The sequence below is a fragment of the Leucoraja erinacea genome, chromosome 17 (genome assembly GCF_028641065.1).
Source record: "Leucoraja erinacea ecotype New England chromosome 17, Leri_hhj_1, whole genome shotgun sequence".
NCBI classification, from domain to species: domain Eukaryota; kingdom Metazoa; phylum Chordata; class Chondrichthyes; order Rajiformes; family Rajidae; genus Leucoraja; species Leucoraja erinaceus.
In genome coordinates, this window is record NC_073393.1 from 11,884,660 (window position 1) to 11,905,009 (window position 20,350).

Genomic DNA, 20,350 nt, shown 5'->3' on the forward strand with positions numbered 1-20,350 from the left:
ATGTGCAAAATTTCTCCCCTAGCTGCATCTTTTCCATCACCGAAAATAAATAAGGCCATTCGACCTGATCAAATGCTTTTTCAGCGTCAAGTGAGATTATTGCTAAATCTTCATTAATAATTCTCTTGGTATATATAATATTAAATAATCTTCTTAGGTTATAATATGAATACCGTTTCTGAATAAAGCCTGTTTGGTCAGGGTGTATTAATTTATTCATCACTGTACTTAATCTACGTGCTAGTATTTTAGTTAGTATTTTCTGGTCTGTATTCAGAAGTGCAATTGCTCTGTATGATCCCGGATCTTCCGGATCTTTATCAGCTTTAGGAATAAGCGTTATTATAGATTCATTTAAGGTATCTGGGAGTTTCTGTTGGGTGTAGATATAATCATATAGTCTTTGCAAGCGTGGGCACAGCAAATCGTGAAATTTCTTGTAAAATTCTGAACCTAGACCATCTGGCCCTACTGCCTTACCATTTTTAAGAGAGCCAATAGACTCCTCAATATCCTTTATCGTAATTTCCCTTTCTAATAATTCTCTATCCTTTGAATCTAAACCTTTTAAATTACATTTTATTAAAAAATCTGCTATTCCTTCTGATTGTGCTACCGTTTTAGTTGAATAAAGGTTATGATAGTATTGTAGAAATCTATCATTTATATCCTTGGGCATTTTTAATAATTCTCCTGTCTCTGTTCTAATTTTATGAATTATTTTTTCCCCTTCCATTTTTCGCAGCTGGCGTGCTAATAATTTTTGTGGTTTGTCTCCAAATTCAAACTGTAATTGTTTGGTTTTTTGATAAAGTTTTATTACTTGTTCTGAGTACATTTTATTTAATTTATATTTCAGTACAGCAATTTTATTATGTTTTAACGTAGATGGCGTTCTCGCGTTTTCTGTATCTAGTTGCTTAATTTCACTTTCCAGTGCTTTTTGTTTAATCCTGTTTTCTTTATTATAAAATGCTTGGGCAGAGATTAATGTACCTCGAACATACGCTTTGAACGTCTCCCACATAAGAGAAGCAGGTGTGTCAGGGTTGTCATTTACCTCAAAAAATATTTGAATTTGTTTAATAATATATTCCTGGCATGATCTTTCGTTCAAGATTTGCGGGTTAAGTCTCCAATATGTTTGTTTCTCGGACATTCCATTTAATTTATTCATGAATGTTAACGGTGCGTGATCTGAGATTATAATGTTATGATATTTTGAATTATAAGTAAATATAAACGTAGAATCAACTAAAAAGTAATCTATTCTTGAGTATGTTTTGTGTACTGGTGAATAAAATGAATATTCCCGTCCGGTTGGGTTTTCTATTCTCCAGATATCCTTAATATTAGTGGTATTAATAAATGAATTTAAAAAAACACTTGAGTTGGATGTTGATTTTTTTTGCCTTGATGATCTATCTAAGTATGGGTCTAATGTACAATTGAAGTCTCCTCCAATTATTAATTTGTATTGTGCAAATTCAGGAATTTTTATTAAATGTTTTGTTAAAAAAAGTGGGGTTATCGAAGTTAGGCCCATAAACATTTAGAAGGATCACTTTTTCACCATTTAACTCTCCAACCACTATAATATATCTGCCATCCATATCCACTATTATTGAGGAGGTCGCAAAAGGAATTCCTTTACGAATTACTATTGCTACTCCTCTTGACTTGTGGGAAAAAGAAGAATGATATGATTCAGCGATCCACTTAGCTTTAAGTCTGTGTTGTGATTCCTTTTTAAGATGTGTCTCTTGAAGAAATATTATATCTGTTTTGATTTGATTTAGGTGTGCCAAAACTTTACTTCTCTTAATTGGTTCATTGATTCCCTTGACATTCCAACTACAAAATGTTATTCCCTGACCCCTTCTTGTCATGTTAGCATCTTGCATATTGCTTTTGTGGTGGTCTATAATCGGGTAGAAGGAACAACACATAGAACCTGACCCTGCTCCCAAACCTCAGATAGATGAATTTAAATTCAAATACATCATTCTTCCGATCATATCTCCTTGCCTTGGTCTTGTTTTTCCATTCAAACCTTGAGTTAAAGAAGTATTTAAAGAAAGAAAAGTGATAGGGTTGGTTAGTGTAGGGTGAAGAAAAAAGAACTACATCTACAATTAGTGTAGTTAGTGATAGCCACACTAACGTGGCTAGAATTCTAAAGACTTCCGTAGCCTTTGTAAAATGAGAAAATTCCCAGCCCCGTGCCCGAGGAAGAGGAAAAAAAAAAAAAAAAAAAAAAAAAAAAAAGGGAAATTATATTTAACATTCAATCAACTTCTTTGGGAGTATCAAACTTATTTACCTAGTCATACTTATACCCACACAATATATATACACCTACCTACGTACACGTATATATATATATATATGTATGCATACCCACATGTATACTAGTGTCAACACGTAACCCTGCAGAAAGGTTCAAGACAGCAAAATGATTTTAAATTGAAAGATAGAGCGAAAAAAAGAAAAGGAAACCCGTCAATCATAATTATCATATAGGTTGATTTACCTCTTACATATCTTTCTATATACTATATTATGTAATTCCTTTCTTCATTTATCAGAGACTATTAGTTATTGATCATTGTTATCCATCTTATACCGTATTAACTTTTATAAGAATTAATAATGTTAATAATTTTAGTGGAAATAAGGATATTTAATAAGTATTAGTTGTTACCTATATAGTTAAATATGAATTTACATATAATAGTAATGATTAGTAACCTAAAAAGAGCTAAAACAAAAAAGAGAGAAAAGAGGGAAAAACCCTCGAAAAATCGCAGTTTTTGTCCAGTGTCCTCCATCATTTTCGATTTCCAAGTGTCTATAAAGTTCTTGAACGAATTTTAAAGGTCCTTTTAGATCTGATGGTCATCTTAGTCCTTGGCTCCTAAGGAGTGGTGTGGGTTCTTCAGTCTGTAGGCACGTTACCAACTACCTTGGCGTATTCGAGTGCTTTTTCGTGCTCTGTAAAAAAGAACACATTGGAATTGTAGGTGACTCTTAGCTTTGCGGGATAGAGTAGGCTGTATTTCAAATCCGGTACACTCTTCAATATTCTTTTGGTCTCGTTGAACAGCATTCTTTTCTTGAAGACCTCTGTCGAGTAATCTCGGTAGATGCTAAATCTCTCGCCTTCAAAAAAAAGTTGACCGCTCCGAACACTTTTCTTCATTATCTCATCAAATTCATGATCCTGTAGGACTTTTACAATAATTTGTCTTGGATGGACATCATCTTGAGTACGACGTCGCTGCGCTCTATGGGCTTGGCCGAGTAGAGGTTTGTGATCCAATTTTAGGACTGTATGTAGTAGGTCTGCCACAAAATCCCGAGTACCCATTTTCTTCTCCCTTCCTTCCTTCACCCCTACAATTCTTAGGTTCTTTCGTCTTTGACGCCCCTCCAGATCGATACATTTATCATTTAATTTGCTCACCATGTTTGTGAGGCGTTGGTTTTCAGTAAGGAGCTGATTTACTGTTTCTGCACTCGTCATCGCACATTTCTCAAGCTCGGTTATCGCTATTCTGTGTTGATCGAGTTCTTGGCGAATGGGGTCCACCTCTATTTGAGCCTTTGTTTCCACCGAAACGAGTCTGGCTTCCATCACTTCCATCTGGTCTTTGACCTCTTCCTCCCTCGTCCTCTTCCAGTTTTCAAACATTTGTTGAACTGTAACGAGCATTTCTGCTCTAAAATCTACCTTGAAGGTGTCTAGTGATTTTTGAAATTTCTCACTAAAAGTCTTCATTTCAGCAGCCAGACAAGTCTTCATTTCAGCAGCCAGAAAGATTTTAAGATCTTCCATTTCCCATTTTTTCCCCCCTTTAATCTTCCTTGGAGGATCTTCCTGGGCCATCGTTGTAACTGAGGCCGAGGCTTCTGTAGGGCCTTCCTCTTCCATCTGGGGTCTTCCTTTAGCCGATTTTTTTGTTGTTCCACGGGGGGGGGGTGTGTTGTAGCGACATACCTTAAGTCGCAGGCCTGATGACGTCACGCAGGCTGCCGTTTCAGATTGCGATCGCTGCAGGTAGGTCCCGATTTTTCTCCCGTTTTTTGTTTTCCTCGGTACGGAGCTGGTTGGCGCTGGACTTAGTTCTCCATAGCGCCACCGGAAGTCATGATGGACTACTCTCCATTTGCCTATGTGAATGTAAGTGTAATAGGATAATGATACCATTAGGGATAAAGTAGGCTGATGGATTTGTACCTCATATACCGCAGTGAATACTCATCACTGGTGCACGGTGGTGTCAGTGTGTATATTTTATAGAATAATTTGCAGTTACTTGCCCAGGACACTCTGACAGCACAAGATGACTACACATCCAATGTGTGACATCTACCATCATGAAGGAGAAGGACAGTAGTCGCATAGGAACATCACTACCTGCAAGAAGCTCTCCAAGTCACATACTACCTTGCTTGTATGCACATCGTCGTTCCTTCATTGTTGCTTCCTAAGAGTACTATGGGAGGATCTTCAACTGAAGGACTGTGAAGTATCCAAGGGACAGCTTACGGGTGATCAGAGAAAAATGCTGGCTTTGCCAGTGATGTAGAAGATCTAAATATAAATTAAACATACTGCTCAGGCAGAAGGGGAATCATGGAAGTAAGTGTTATTAAAGCATTGGAATTAAAGCATTCAATGACTGGAATGCTGCCAGACAGATTTGCTTTTGTACAACCTATGCATTGACATTCACTTTAATGTAGATAGAGAACTATAGATGTGATTATTTTGGATTTCCATAAAGCATTCGACGAGGTGTCACATATGAAGCTAGTGCAAGAGCTTGTTCTTGGCTTTGTTACAAGCATGTTGGTGTAAGTATCACTGTGGATCGCTGGGTATACAAAAGGGAGTGTACTAACACAGATCCGAAACCGGTTATTGCTCTCTCAATTATTTATTATTTGCAGGAGGATAGGGAATGCAAAGTACCCACGTTTGCTGATGTCCCACAAATGGGTGGAATAACAAGTTGTGACTCGAGGTATAGAACGATTGAATGAGTGGGTAAAAATGGAGTCTAATTTGGGGAAGTGTGAGGTAATGCACTTTGGTAAGAAGAATCAAAAGGCAGATTATTATCTAACTGAAGAGAGACTGCAAGTGAGTGAAGTACACTTGCCATCCTACCACAACTAGAGAGGAGCCTTGAATGACTATCCACCTCATTGGAGACCCTCAGACTGTCCTAGATCTGACTTTACTGGCTTTATCTTGCACTAAACAGTATTCCCTTATCAGGTATTGGCCACTGTGAATGACTCGATTGTAATCACGCATTGTCTTTCCACTGCCAGGTTAGCATGCAGCAAAAACTTTTCACTGTACCTCAGTATACATGTCAATAAGTTTAACTCAACTACAAAGGAATCTAGGTGTTCTTGTGCATGAAACAAAATGTTAGCAGGAGAATGCAGCAAGTAGGTAACAGGAATGTCATTGATGAAGCCACTTTCCACTGAAGGTTGAGAAAATATGAATTCACATTTGATTAGGCACAGTGCGAACCTCTGATAATGATCAATGGCCAACAGCAACAAACCTACTTTAAAACTTAACAGCAATAACAGTGTTTTAGAAGCTGAAATCATCGCCAAAGCAGGCCAACTGTGATCGAATCATTAGTGTCCATGACATAGACACAGCTGTGTTTTAATTTGGAGCATGGAGCAGCAATAATAGTTATTTTTAACAAATGTATAAATCACCAAATCAAATGAGGTCAGTGACACTTGCACAAAGCCAACATGCTTGAACACAGCTGATCAATGGGAATTCAAAATTCTTTCACACAGAAGTGAAGTACTACGGACACTGTTAGTCTAAAATAAAAAATAAAAGCACTTCAGAGCATCAAACATGTATCAGCTCCTACTATTTTCATATGTGGCCCAATTTGCTAACTAATTTGGCATTTTGTGCTTATAATTTAAAGTCCTTTAGATCCTCCGCACAGTGTTTGCAAGTCTTGGATTAAGCATTAAAACTTTCATCTACATATAAAAGAGAGGAAACAATAAGTTGACCATCTCATGATGTGAAGCATAATGCTTAACTAGCAAGCTTGTGCTGATAGGGAAAAGTATCTGTTTGATAAACTTTAGGAGAGCTCCCCCTTCCCTCTCCCCACTCACCATCAACAACACATATGTGGAATAATTTAAGTTCCACGGAACCATTATCTCCAGGGACATTAAATGTGAGGCCACCAGTCAAAATGGCCCATCAGAGGATGTACTTCCTGCGGCAGCTGAGAAAATACAATCTGCCACAGGCACTGATGGTCCAGTTTTATACTGCCATCATAGAGTCTCTCACCTTCTCCATCATGGTCTGGTTTGGCTCAGTCACCAAGCATGACATCCAGAGGCTACAGCACATCGTTCGATCAGCCAAGAAGGTTGTTGGCTGCAACCTTTCCCCCCCCCCCCATCGACGAACTGTACACTCCAAGGGCCAGGAAACGAGTGGGTATGATCATCTCTGACCCCTCTCACCCTGGCCACAAACTCTTTGAAGCACTTCCCTCTGCAAGGTGACTCCAGACTGTCAAAGCCGCCGCTGCCAGACATAAAAACAGCTTTTTTGTTCAAGAGCAGTAGCTCTACTCAACAACCAAAAGTCTGTAGCCTCCTTTGCTCTGGTATTTTATTTAATTCTTCACATGTTTAAATTATAATGTTTTATTCTTAATTGTTTACTGTATATCGTGTTGTTACTTGTAAGCAAAGCACCAAGGCAAATTCCTTGTATGTATACATACTTGGCTAATAAAAAATATATTCAATCAGTTCAACCATGTAAATGGAAGAACTCTCCCAATGTCATGTATTGAGTTCTGCTGCACAGTCAACATCAGTTTGTTTCATTGCCCATAGACATGATGGAACATTCTGACATTATAAATAGCATCATGAGAACTGCGTGAATCAAGTCGCTCGGCATAGACAACAGAGTTTATTTCATTTGGTGATAAATCGGATAAATAGTTGCTAGAGCATGAGAATATGAGAGCAAACTTGGAATACAGAAGAACCACAGCCGGGAAAAAGAATAGCAAAAATAAATGTGGGATGCTTTGAAGCAAACGGAGTTGAAATGATGACGGAGAATAAAGCAATGATTGAGCATTTAACAGCTACTTTCTATGGGCTTTCACTGTGGAAGTTGCATGCATCAGAAATGGAGCAGAACCATGGGGTGAGTGAAAACAAAGACTTAGTGACATTGACATCACAAAAGAAAAAAAGTACTGGAGAAATTATGGGGAATAAAAGGCAACAAATCTGAATCTGACAGGTTGCTTCCCATGGTTCTGAAAGAGTTGGCTGCTAAGTCAGTTAATATAATCATTGGCTTCTTGCTTATTAAATATATCAGTCCTAGAGTCATACAGCATGGAAACATTTTGTTGTCCAATGCATTTCGTTGTCTCTGTACTGTACACTGACAATGACAATTAAAATTGAATCTGAATCTGAAACAAACCCTTTGGTCAAACTTGCCCACGGCAGCCAGCATGCCCCATCTGCACTCGTCCCACCTGCCTGTATTTGGCCCATATTCCTCTAAACCTACCCCATCTATGTACCTGCCCAAATGTTTTTAAAAAAGTGTGATGGTTAAGGGCCTGTCCCACTTGGGTGACCTAATCCGCGAGGCCAGAAGAGTGCCTTCGCCCTTCAAGCTCGAGGGCACTCGACTGGAAAGCCTCGAGCTGGATCGACTGTCCGCGTTGAAACCGCGAGCTGCATCTACGGACCGCACACACACACACATCGTGAAGGTGGGGGCCACGGAAAACGGAGGAGCACTGTCTGCGTGATAAAGAGGAAGAGTACCGTATGTCCTTTAGAGAGCATGGGGTCATCACTGGGTGGTGAGGACTCCTTCCCATAGAAAATGTCTGCTGGCTATTGATTGCCCTACTCTGTGTAAATCAAATCCCCATCAAATCCTCAAAGAAATCCTTCTTAGATTTGTCAAAAACCTTTCCTTTTCATTCAACCATTCCAAAATGCCAATGGTTTTGATATTGTCAGAACAGATCGGAAGACACAGACAAGTTAACACTGCTGTTTAAGAAGGAAGGAGGGACTAAATAGAGAAATAACTGATTGTTGGTAAAATGCTGGAATTTATTATGAAGGATATGGTTAAAAAGGCATTTTGGAAATAATATCATTCGGCAGCCACAATGGCTTAACAAAGAGAGAGCAGTGTTTGACAGACCCAAGAGTTTTGTTTCGTGGATGTAATTAGAAGGGGAAACAAATGCATGCACATAATTAGATTTACAGTAAGGCAATTGATAGAATCGCTCATGCAAAATGACAACGTAAAAAAGGCCCAGAAAATGGGAACAGTGTATTAGTATTGGATAAGAGAATGAAAGATTCAAAACAAAAAAGGCACAAATGGGCCTTTTGTGAAGCTAATACCAGATGGACTCCACTGCAATCAGTTTCAGGCCCTCCGCCAGTTACCACTTTTATTACTGACAAAGACCCAACTTAAATTTAGTTTAGTTTACCGATATTGTGTGGAAACAGGCCCTTCAGCCCAACAAGTCCACGCCGACCCGCGATCACACCTACACTAGTGCCATGTTATCCCACTTTTGCATCCTATACACTAGGGACAATTTACAGAAGCCAATTGACCTACAAACCTGCCCGCTTGAGAATGTGGGAACAGGAGCACTCGGAGAAAACCCATGGGAATGTACAAACTCCGCACAGACAGCATCCTTAGTCTGGACTGAATCCGGGCCTCTCGTGCTGTGAAGCAGCAGCTCTGCCACTACGCCACTGTGTCACCCTAAATTACAGGATGGCTAAGTTGTGGAAAGACAGGCAAATTTGTAGAAAAGAATGCTGATTATGGTAACTTTGCAAAAGTCATTCATTAACTCTGGTTCAAAGGAGTTGTGGGGAGCAGCTTAAACTATTAAACACTTTAAATCAGATCATTAAATATTAACATAGTGATTACATTATTAGAGTTGCAACAATACCGCTGGGCCATTATTCCAAGGGCATGAGTTTGAATCCCACCATGGCTGTAGATTTATTTAAAGGTAGATAACTTTGGAATTATATTAAAGAAAGCTGATCTCAGTGATGGTAATCATGGCACTACAGCATTGTTCTAAGTACCAATATGGTTACCTATTGTGTAAGAAGGAACTGCAGATGCTGGTTTATATACCGAAAATAGACACAAAAGTGCTGGATTCATTCAGCGGGCCAGGCAGCATCTCTGGAGAAAAGGAATAGGTGATGTTTTGGGTTGAGACCTTCTATTGTCCGCTTTGGTGTTCCCTTCGGTTCATCCCAACCTGAGTTTGAGATACATTGCACTTTATCACAGCAAAGTTAAAACTCTGGACCTCCCTTAGTAACCGTATTGTGGAATAGTTTTCACCACATGACTCACCACTTGAACAAGGGAAACTAGAAGCAGTATTTCACCACAGGATTTGCCAGAAACACACACACACACATATATTCCACAAGAGATTAACTAGCAAATCAACAAGAGAATTGGCTGGATTTTACACGGAGAGAAGGAATGTCATTATCTATCCTTTTCCTGCATAAACTTTTATTTGCCTGATCGGTAATCTTTAAACTAACATCATTTCATACTTAATCAGCAATCAATCACAACTGTTTAGCAGCTACAGATAACACACCATCAAACAGACTTAACAGATGATAAATGACAATGTTTCTGAATCTTCATTCTTTCTTGTTTATTAGCAAGTTCTGTGAGTCCTGAGACAGCTGACAAGGCCAATATGGAGCTGTAGAGTTTGGTACAGATAGGACAGGAGATCTTTGAATGGATGGGTGGATGGAAAATTCGCTCTCCTCACCTCATAAAAAGCAGAAGGCAATAAGTAGAGTAGAGCTAAAGTGACTTAAATGTTGCAAATGTTGTGGAGGGCATCATGTGCGGCTGAGAATGAAATGCCCGTGTGCAAGGGAAAGAATGTGCACAATATGTACTAGAAACTAATTTCTACAATGAGCCCAACAGAAAGAGTCCATTGAGTAGACAGGATGAGATGTGCAGGGACTCAGGGGGTGATCTTATGGAAGTGTAAAAAATGGTGAGAGGAATAGATTGGGTAAATGCAGAAGGTGGACATTAAATGCTGGAGCAACTCAGCAGGACAGGCAGCATCTCTGGAGCGAAGGAACGGATGACGTTTCTGGTTGAAACCAAGGGTAAATGCACAGAGTCTCTTGCCCAGATTAGTGGAATCGAGAGCCAGAGGACATAGGTTTAAGGTGAGGGGAGAAAGATTTAATAAGAACCCAAGGGGTAACTTTTATTACACAAACGGTGGTGAGTACATCGATCGAACTGCCGGCGGAGGTTGGTGAGGCAGGTACTATCGCAACATTTAAGAAACATTTAGACAAGTACATGGATAGGTCGGATTCAGAGAGATATCTACCAAACATAGGCAGGTTGGACTAGTGTAGGCAGAACGTGGTGGTCAATGTGGGCAAGGTACACAAAAATGCTGGAGAAACTCAGCGGGTGCAGCAGCATCTATGGAGCGAAGGAAATAGGCAACATTTCGGGCCGAAACGTTGCCTATTTCCTTCTCTCCATAGATGCTGCTGCACCTGCTGAGTTTCTCCAGCATTTTTGTGTACCTTCGATTTTCCAGCATCTGCAGTTCCTTCTTAAACACATCAATGTGGGCTGATGGGCCTGTTTCCATGCTTTATAATTCTAAGACTATCAGGTCCAGAAAGGCTGCTGAAAACCATGTAGCTAGGTCAATTCTATAGAAGGGACACTCACTAAATGTATCTACAGCAGGGCATTGATGCAAAGGAAACCATGACTCAGGAGCTACATGTAATATCCTCCTGAAACATACATCAATCTTGAGACAGTCCAATTAAACTCAACAAGTTACGTTCTATCAACGCACGCCAAGACCACACTGAATCAGACTGGGAGGTCTTCTCTGAAAGTGGTGAAACTAAAGAAGAAACTAAGTTGCAATGTGAATTCCAGCTCAATAGACCAAAAAAGTGTCATGTTCACACTTGGAAATAACAAATAAACTGTAAATCGTAACAAAAGCATTGAAATTGTTAGATTGTAAGCAATCACTGAACTGCAACTACTCACAGATAAAAATGCAGATGCTTTTTTTTCCAAGGAACGGGGAAACTGGAAGCCAAATACCTTCTCGTCCTCAATGAGCAGAAACATCTGGTAATATGTATCAAGGTCACAAAGTCTCATGAGTCATACAACATGGAAACTGACTCTTCTGCCCACTGTGTCCATGCTGGCTATCAAGCATCTATCCGTACTAACTCCCCTTCCAGCGCTCACCTAAATACTTATGGACCGCGGAACCGGGGGGGCTGCAGCCCCCGCCCCACCCCACCCACTTTTTTGGGAACTGTACAGGGTGATCGCTGGTCGGCGCAGACTCGGTGGGCCGAAGGGCCTGTTGCCGCACTCCAACTCTAAAGTCTAAAAGGCTGTAGTCTAAAGACCAAAGCGGGCCGGACTGATATGTGTAGGAAAGAACTGCAAATGCTGGTTTAAATCGAAGGTAGACACAAAATGCTGGAATAACTCATCTTACAGGAAGGTTCTTGACCCGAAACGTCACCAGCTGGCTGCTCTCCAGAGATGCTGCCTGTCCCTCTGAGTTACTCCAGCATTTTGTGTCTACCAGAGTGATGTGTATCTGGGTGATATTATGGGGAGGGTTTGATCAGCCAAAGGTTCCGCTGGATGCTGACCTCTCCAGCCGTCTAATCGCTGCACCTACAGCAGCTTATTGTTTACAGTGGTCATCCATTTACATTCCGGACTGCAGCCTCCACCGCTCGCACAAAGCGCATTGGGTGGAAATCCTGGGGGAGACGGAGGGGACCTGTCCCCCCCATATTTTGAGAGGTGGGGGACGATCCCCCTCCCCCCATGTTTTGTGAAACATGTTGCAGCCAGCTCCGTGATGGCAAGTCCACAGGCTCTGCGACCGGAGCTCTCAAAGTCGATTCCAGTTGGAGGCCGCCAGCTCCTAGAATCTAGCAGCCCGGGACTAGCTGCAGTTCCCAGGTCAGCTCACAGGTCAGCTGTCCCGCGACTGGCTGTAGCGCTCAGTCGCCTGCGGGCCCCGGGACTGGCTACAGTTCCCATTTTGCGAAAACCAATTGAAAAAACAATACGCCGACGGGCCAGATGATTTTGGGTTAACTCCCTGAAAGCAGCAACACAAGTATTTAGAGTGATAAAGTATGTTCATGGCATGTGTAAGCAGGAACTGCAGATGCTGGTTTAAACCAAAAATAGACACAAAAAGCTGGAGTAACTCAGCGGGACAGGCAGCATCTCTGGCGAGAAGGAATAGGTGATGTTTCGGGTCGAGACCCTTCTTCAGACTGGTATGGGGTAAGGGAAACGAGAGATAGAGACGGTGATGTAGAGAGATAAAGAACAAAGAATGAAAGTTATGCAAAAACATGTCTTCAATAGTTAAGGTATTAAATGTAAGAGTCAGGCAGTCATGGTTGCAACTTTATAAACTTTTGATTAGGCTTCATTTAGGGTATTATGTGAAACTCGGTTTCTCTAATGCAGGAACAATGTGGAGGCTGGAGAAGTGCAAACGAGGTTTACCAGAATGATGTCTGGATAAATAGAGGTTGGGTAAACTTTGAATTGTTTTCTCTGGAGCATCTAAAACTGTGGGGAGACCTTACTGAAGTTCATAAAGTTATGAAAAGCATAGAGTAAGCAGTCGGAATCTTTGTCTCAGACTAAGAATGGCAAATACCAAAGGGCACAGCTTTAAGGTCAGAAGGGAAACGTTTAATGGCGATGTGCAGGGCCTATTTTATTTTATTGTATTTATTTATTTTTAATTAGTTTTATTAGAAGCAATTGTACAAGAATAAAACATTCGGCATATAAAATTATGCAATTAATGTACAGCTTCAATTTTAACCTTTTAACTTGAAGATAAGGGGGAAAAAAACAGAGAAAGAGAAAAAGTGAAAGGTGAAAAGATAGGACTGGCCTGTTTTATTTTGAAACACACAAGTGTGCAGGTGCCAGGGCTGTGGGTGGAAGCAGATATGTTGAAGACATGAAAATATGGAGAATGGAGGGATATGGAGCATGTGCAGGCAGATGGGATTAGTTTCATTTGGCATCATACTCAACACAAACAGTGGGCGCTGAAGGGCCTGTCACTGTGCTTAATGTTCTATGTTCTACATCCTATAATGTATTCTGGCACAGAGATCGATGGTTCCATACTTCACCTGTTTCAACAAACCATCAGAGAGGAATGTCATCTGGAGTCAGAGTAACAGAAACATTTCAGCAAATACTGTATCTTGTATGTTAGCACCACCAGCAGTTGGCAAATTGGTCAGGGTATACGTTTTAATTTGGAGATACAGTGCAGAAACAGGCCCTTCAGTCCAGCAAGTCCACGCCGACCAGCTATCCCTTTCACACTAACCTTATCCTATACACTTTAACCGAGCCAATTAGCCTACAAACCTGTACGTCTTTGGATTGTGGGGGGAATCCCGGAGAAACCCACGCTGGTAACAGGGAGAATGTACCAACTCTGTACAGACAGCACCCATAGTCAGGATCAAACCTGGGGCTCTGGAGCTGTCAGGTAGCAACTCCACTGTTGTACCACTGTGCTGTCCAATGGGGAGACTATACAGAAATGCGAGACCTTCAGATCTCTGGAAGAAGCCAAAGGAAATGCTTCACAATTCCATCTGAGACAGACCCCAAGCAAATGTCAGGCCAGATCCATTTCATCCTGAAGAGAAAGTGTACCTGGTAACAGTCGACCATTCCTCAAATTATTCTTCGATGGACTGTTTGCAAAACCTTATTGATTCACAAATTTTAAAGAAGGATTGCCAGCTATGGTATTATGGGCCACAGTAATCAATTTTTGGCGGTTTCAAAGGATTGCCAGTTACATACATCATCGCCTGATTTTCCACCATAATGAACTGGCACAGAAATGGCTGGAGGAGCTGAGTCATCCCAGTTGGATCCATATTTGGGCATCCCAGCCTTACTTACTGCTCCAAAGCATGAGGTGATGAGAATCATGTGCAGAGACCTCCAGCTAATAACAGGATGGTTGCTAGAATGAGGGGGTCAAAAACGAAGATAGAATAACTCAGGAAGCCACAGAGGTGCCAAAGGGTATGCTGCACAACTTAGATGTGGCAGGTGATAATGGTGATGCACGGTACAAATTACACAGGATCGTGGTGAAGGAAGGTTACAGAAACCACTCATCACGTTCAGGTCCCAGAAGAATCACATCACTGCTGGAAGGGCAGTCAGTAAAACGCGGGCAAGATTTTGTGCCGAAGTAATCCACTTTCGATTGGACAATTACTTTGGAGAGTTGTTGATTTTCTTTTGTTTTCATTAAGGGCCTGTCCCGGTGTACGAGGTAATTCAACAGTTCTCCCGAGTTTCCCCTGATTCGAACTCTGAGAATTACGGTAATGGCCGCTCGTAGGTACTCGGGGCTCTCGTGGACATTTTTCAACATGTTGAAAAAACTTCACGAGCTTACCGCGAATCCCAAGTACCTGCTGTCAGCGTTACGAGCCGCTAAGAGACGTCCCAAGCTCCGATGTACCTGCTACGTACATTCTACGTGCCTACCACGAGTTTGATTATTTTTTAAACTCGGGAGAGCTCTTGGGTAAACTCTTATAGTGGGACAGGCCCTTTAGTAAAGCAGGGGTGTAACATATGGCTGATCCAATACTGGGGATGTATCCATTTAGGATTTGATTCAATTTAGTTTAGTTTAGTTTAGAGATACAGCGCGGAAACAAAGAGGCCACGCCGACCAGTGATCACCGCACATTAACACTATCCTGCATTAGTTTAGTTTAGAGATACAGTGCAGGAACAAAGAGTCCACGCCGACCTGTGATCCCCACACATTAACACTATCCTATACCCACAAGGGACAGTTTTTACATTTACTAAGTCAATTAACCTACATACCTGCGCGTCTTTCGATTGTGGGAGGAAACCGAAGATCTCGGAGAAAACCCACGCAGGTCACGGGGAGAACGTACAAACTCCGTACAGACAACACCCATAGTCGGGATTGAACCAGGGTCTCCGCCGCTGCAAGCGTTATATGGCAGCAACTCTACTGGTGGTCCACTGTGCATGCTACCACACAGTTGGTGGTGAATGAGCTGGGACTACCTTGTTGGCTGGAAGTCAGTGCACAGTAAAGAACATGCACTCTCGTTAACACTCTGCAAGTTCCACAGTTTAATTAAAACATTTTCATACTTTAACTTCTAGCAACTGCAAATCAAGCTTCAGGTGAGGAGAATTGGGGATTGGCCGGTGGTAAGTGGGGATCAAAAGCTTCAAGAACACCTCTCTGGCTCTTGCTGCAGAGCTAGCTGCTAGCTATAGAGAAACGATTCATTTGAAAAGAAACAAGTTGTGATAATCTTACCATCACAGCTTGTGTGGAGCAAAGAATAATTGAAGAGTTGCAACTTTCCTGATGCATCTTGTTGATGCACAGATGACATTGTAAGATTTGGACGTAGCAAAGCTGCAGGAAAATGCAATTCAATTCCATCACTACCCTCTTACACAGGGGTTAGGAGTTACTCATAACTCCCCATTCAACTCCCCTGTTGTTCCAACTCGTATCTATTTACCAACGCCAAATTTCACTTCTGTCCTGAGATGAACTCAAAAAGACAAGAGGCAAGAGGACTATAATCAGGTTTTGTGTTCCTGGGAGGGGGTGTGGGAATAGAGGCAATAACCCTCATTCGAATCGTCACTCCAAAATTCAAACTGGAAATTACACTGAATGGACCAGGCTTTCAACTTGTTGAGTATAAAGCTCTCATTCCAAGACGATTGCTCATTTCAACCCTATCCTAATTCATTTCCTTAAATTACAGATCCTTAAAATGCTCCCTTCAAAATAGGAATGGGAAGAAAGTGAGCAAGTAAAATAAATGAAAAGTATTGAGCTATGCGCCTAATTATTCCCAATTAATCACTCGGTATATTGATGCAATCCATAATCCACATGACGTGTTACTCCTTACAGATTGTGATAGAACCACAAATTTAGAGGTGTTTAAACACAAAGTGCTGGAGGAACTCCGATTAAAAGTGGTGATGCTCAGAAATATCTACAATGATAAACATCTCAAACGGTGAAATATCAAGGAAGGATTAAAAACAAAAGGCTGAGAATAAATGCTCATTGCATTGTCTTCGTAAGAAATGTAGCAACCACTGCTTAAATACAACCTGTCATAAAGTTTCAGAATTCAGTTCTAATTAGGGATATAATGTGTTAATACCAATATTTGTGACATGTCTACAAATGTGCATAAAGTAAGCATACTGCCATTACTTTTAAAGTTGTATCACGATCTTTGGAGCGTAGAGTTACAATTTTGGAACTAATAACGTATTCTCACTGGTGTGTGACAGAAATTCTACCAAGTCTCAGACTGTTATTTGATTAGTGTTGCTAGCGTTGCACATTAGTAAACTTACGTGGAAGGCAACCTGGCAACAAATTCTCTGTCCAAGCTAGTTTACTTAGGCAATTCTCAAACCGAATCCACATGTAAACAAGTAGCTGCAACGATACACAAACCTTGGGTGTTTAATATGCAGGGTGAGGAATTTTCAATGCATTCCAAACCTTGTATCAATAGTTACAGTGCCCATGCAGGCTTTGGGCACGAGTATTAGAGTTTCTTGGAAGAGAAGAGCTATTTAACGCGACGGGGCGCATGATTCAACATAGCACAACATGTCAATACTCACCATTATTATGTAGCAATGTCAAGTGCACAAGCTTTGGTGATTAGGCAACAAAAATGATGGTGTCAGACCAAGTTAAAATTATGACAAATTGCTACGATGAGTAATGGATCTTTTGAGATAGCTGTGCATTAATGGAAAGGTTAGATTTGGAAGATTGTGCATCAGAATTCCAGTTTGCTGCTTCAGGGACATGAAAACATGTTTCTACATTACAACTATCGTGGTTGAGAAGGCGCAGAGTGCAATGTGAGCAGGAATTGACATTGGGAAGGGATGGGGGATGAGGTTTTTATTGTCGCGTGCTATCCTGTCAGAGAAAAGACTATACATGATTACGATCAAGCTGGCCACCGTGTTCAGATACAGGATAAAGGCACAATGTTTAGTGCAAGATAAAGTCAAATAAAGTCGAATTAAAGATAGTTTGAAGGTCTCCAATGGGGTGGATGGGAGGTCAAGATCATTCTCTCTTACCAACTAGAGAGCAGCCCTGACCTCCCATCTATCCCATTGGAGATGTTCATAGAAACATAGAAAATAGGTGCAGGAGTAGGCCATTCGGCCCTTCGAGCCTGCACCCCCATTCAATATGATCATGGCTGATCATCCAACTCAGTATCCTGTACCTGCCCTCTCTCCATACCCCCTGATCCCTTTAGCCACAAGGGCCACATCTAACTCCCTCTTAAATATAGCCAATGAACTGGCCTCAGCTACCTTCTGTGGCAGAGAGTTCCAGAGACTCACCACTCTCTGTGTGAAAAATGTTTTTCTCATCTCGGTCCTAAAGGATTTCCCCTTTATCCTATAAACTGTGACCCCTTGTCCTGGACTTCCCCAACATCGGGAACAATCTTCCTGCATCTAGCCTGTCCAACCCCCTAAGAATTTTGTAAGCTTCTATAAGATCCCTCCCTCAATCTTCTAAATTCTAACGAGTACAAGCCGAGTCTATCCAGTCTTTCTTCATATGAAAGTCCTGACATCCCAGGAATCAGTCTGGTGAACCTTCCCTGTACTCCCTCTAAGGCAAGAATGTCTTTCCTCAGATTTGGAGACCAAAACTGTACACAATACTCCAGGTGTGGTCTCACCAATACCATGTACAAGTGCAGTAGAACCTCACTGCTCCTATACTCAAATCCTTTTGCTATGAAAGTTCAAACTACTTTAATCAGGCTTTAATTAATTAATTAATCTTGCACTAAATGTTACTCTTTGTCCTATATCTGTACAATGTGGATAGCTTAATTGTAATCATGTATAGTCTTTATGTGGACTGGATAGCTCGCAACAAGAAAGCTTTTCTCTGTACCTCAGTACACATGACGAATAAACTAAACTAAAACAGAAAGAAAACTAAAAATTGAAAGATAAATTGGGTTTTTTTTTTAAACAACAGTGAAGAAAAAAAATATTTCTGAATTTCATTACTGCTGAAAAGTCTCAGCTTGGAATGTCAACTCTCAATCTATCTCCACCTGTGCTGCCTGTCCAGGTGAGTATCTCCAGCATTCTATATTTTACTTTAGATTTCCAGCATCCGCAGTGTTTTATTCTTGTGCTCTGGATTTCTTGCTGACCGTTAATAGGTTAAGAAACTACAGAAAGGGAACTCGTGAAGGGAAAAAATAAAATAATCAGAAACATACTCTAATTAAATATTAGGTGAGAACTTTAGAACATTGAAAACACTGCAAAACAGCACACGAATAAAATATAAATTCGGTGGTCAATTCTTATTATAGAAGGTCGACTGGAATGCTGCGCTGATGTAGTTTGGCCTGTGTTTGTTATGCCATCGATATTCTGAACAGGAAAACTAAGACATTAAAACCATTGGGTTGTAACAAAGATTTGATGACCTCACTGTGACGATACTGTCTACCACATACGTTGTGCTATATTTAAGTGTTATTAATAGACTGCTGAGGAAAGCCACACTGAAGTTATTCCCATATGCTGGACTGTTTTGTTACTGCAGCAACAAGGAAAAGCCCAGTACAGTTTAAACCTACAACTCCGTGTGAAGGAGAAGCTGAAAGCAGAGCCCAATGCAGAACGTTTGCCAAGAGACACATACTTGGTTGCCCACCAAACCTACACATTCTGCATTATTTGCAATTTTGTAAATGTCAGCAAGCCCACTTAAACCACCGCTTCACTTTGCTGACTCACATGTTGAATAGTTCAATCTACTATTAAAGCTACATCAGCCTACTTTGCTGCTGGATCAATATCCTGCACAAAAACCCCACGTTGGGAATTGCAGCAAGACGACTTCATGCAAGTTATCACCCCACCTACGCTCCTCTGAGCTCACTCACGTCCCCCAATTGACCCTCAGTCTTGTTCTCCACACTAACTCCCCACACAATTACAAAGCCTGCGCCATCTCATCCCACAAAGTCTTGCTATATCCAATCGATTCAACTACAGATCCCACCTTTGATCAGCGTTCCACCCCACATCCACCCAGCTCTACTTATCTCTGTGCCCACTGTAGAAAACTTAATTCCAACTCCAGAACAATGGGACTATCAATATCCCAAATCTCTGGAGGCCTGGCCCTCCATTCCCACCCGCAGCTCCTTAATCACTTGCCTTTTCTGCAACTAGCAACTCGTCTCTGACAAGCTTTCCTTTTGATAGCAATCTTGTCATCTCCCAAATCCGTGGCCATTTACCAAGATCTTCAATGCAACTGTTCAAAGGCAAACATACTCTTCTAGTCCTTGTCAATCAGTCGGCAGTCTTACCGTGGTTAAATGCAGCAGCCCCTTCCAAAGGCTGCCTTCCACCATCTCAACTGGGTGAGACACCCTTTTCCTGATCCCACCGTAATTCATCCTGTCATGGTCAAGGCACGATCAGCGAAGATTTCTCTTTGTGCATCCACATTGTTGCTCTGGCATTCTTGAATTATATGTCATTATCCCTTTTGTTTTTCCTTGTCTACAGGCTGCCCCTTGGTAACATTATCTGAGGGTTCACAGTGTCAGTGTTCACAAACATTCGACATCATGCAGCTCTATCCCACACTAGCTGTTCTATGAACCCCATCATTACTTTGTTAAACTGGCCAACATCCCAGCCTAGAAAAGCAATAAAAATGACCTCGAACATCCCTCCACTTTGATTATCATGCCTTCGAATGCCAAGAATTCTAAAACTTGGATTTCACCTTCTGTCCTAATTTTCATTCCTTCAATAAGATGCTCCTAAAACCCAAGCTTCTGGTCAACTGCCAAACACTTCATCATGCGGGTCAGCGTTAAGTTTTGTGTGATAGAATTAATGTTGGAGAAACCCTGGGAGATGTTACTGTGGTGGAGGTGCTTTAAGGTGGAGGTGGTCAATAGGTCTTTGTTGCAACAGATGAAGAAGGAGATAAGCGCCCTTTGGCACATCTGGATCAGCAGC

General features: G+C 41.2%; 1 protein-coding gene across 7 annotated transcripts in view; it reads right to left on the reverse strand.

The window, feature by feature from the left end:
- fhod1 (formin homology 2 domain containing 1) overlaps positions 1-20,350 on the reverse strand; it is a 217,972-nt gene that overhangs the window by 175,944 nt on the left and 21,678 nt on the right. The gene's annotated exons all lie outside the window — the stretch shown is intronic.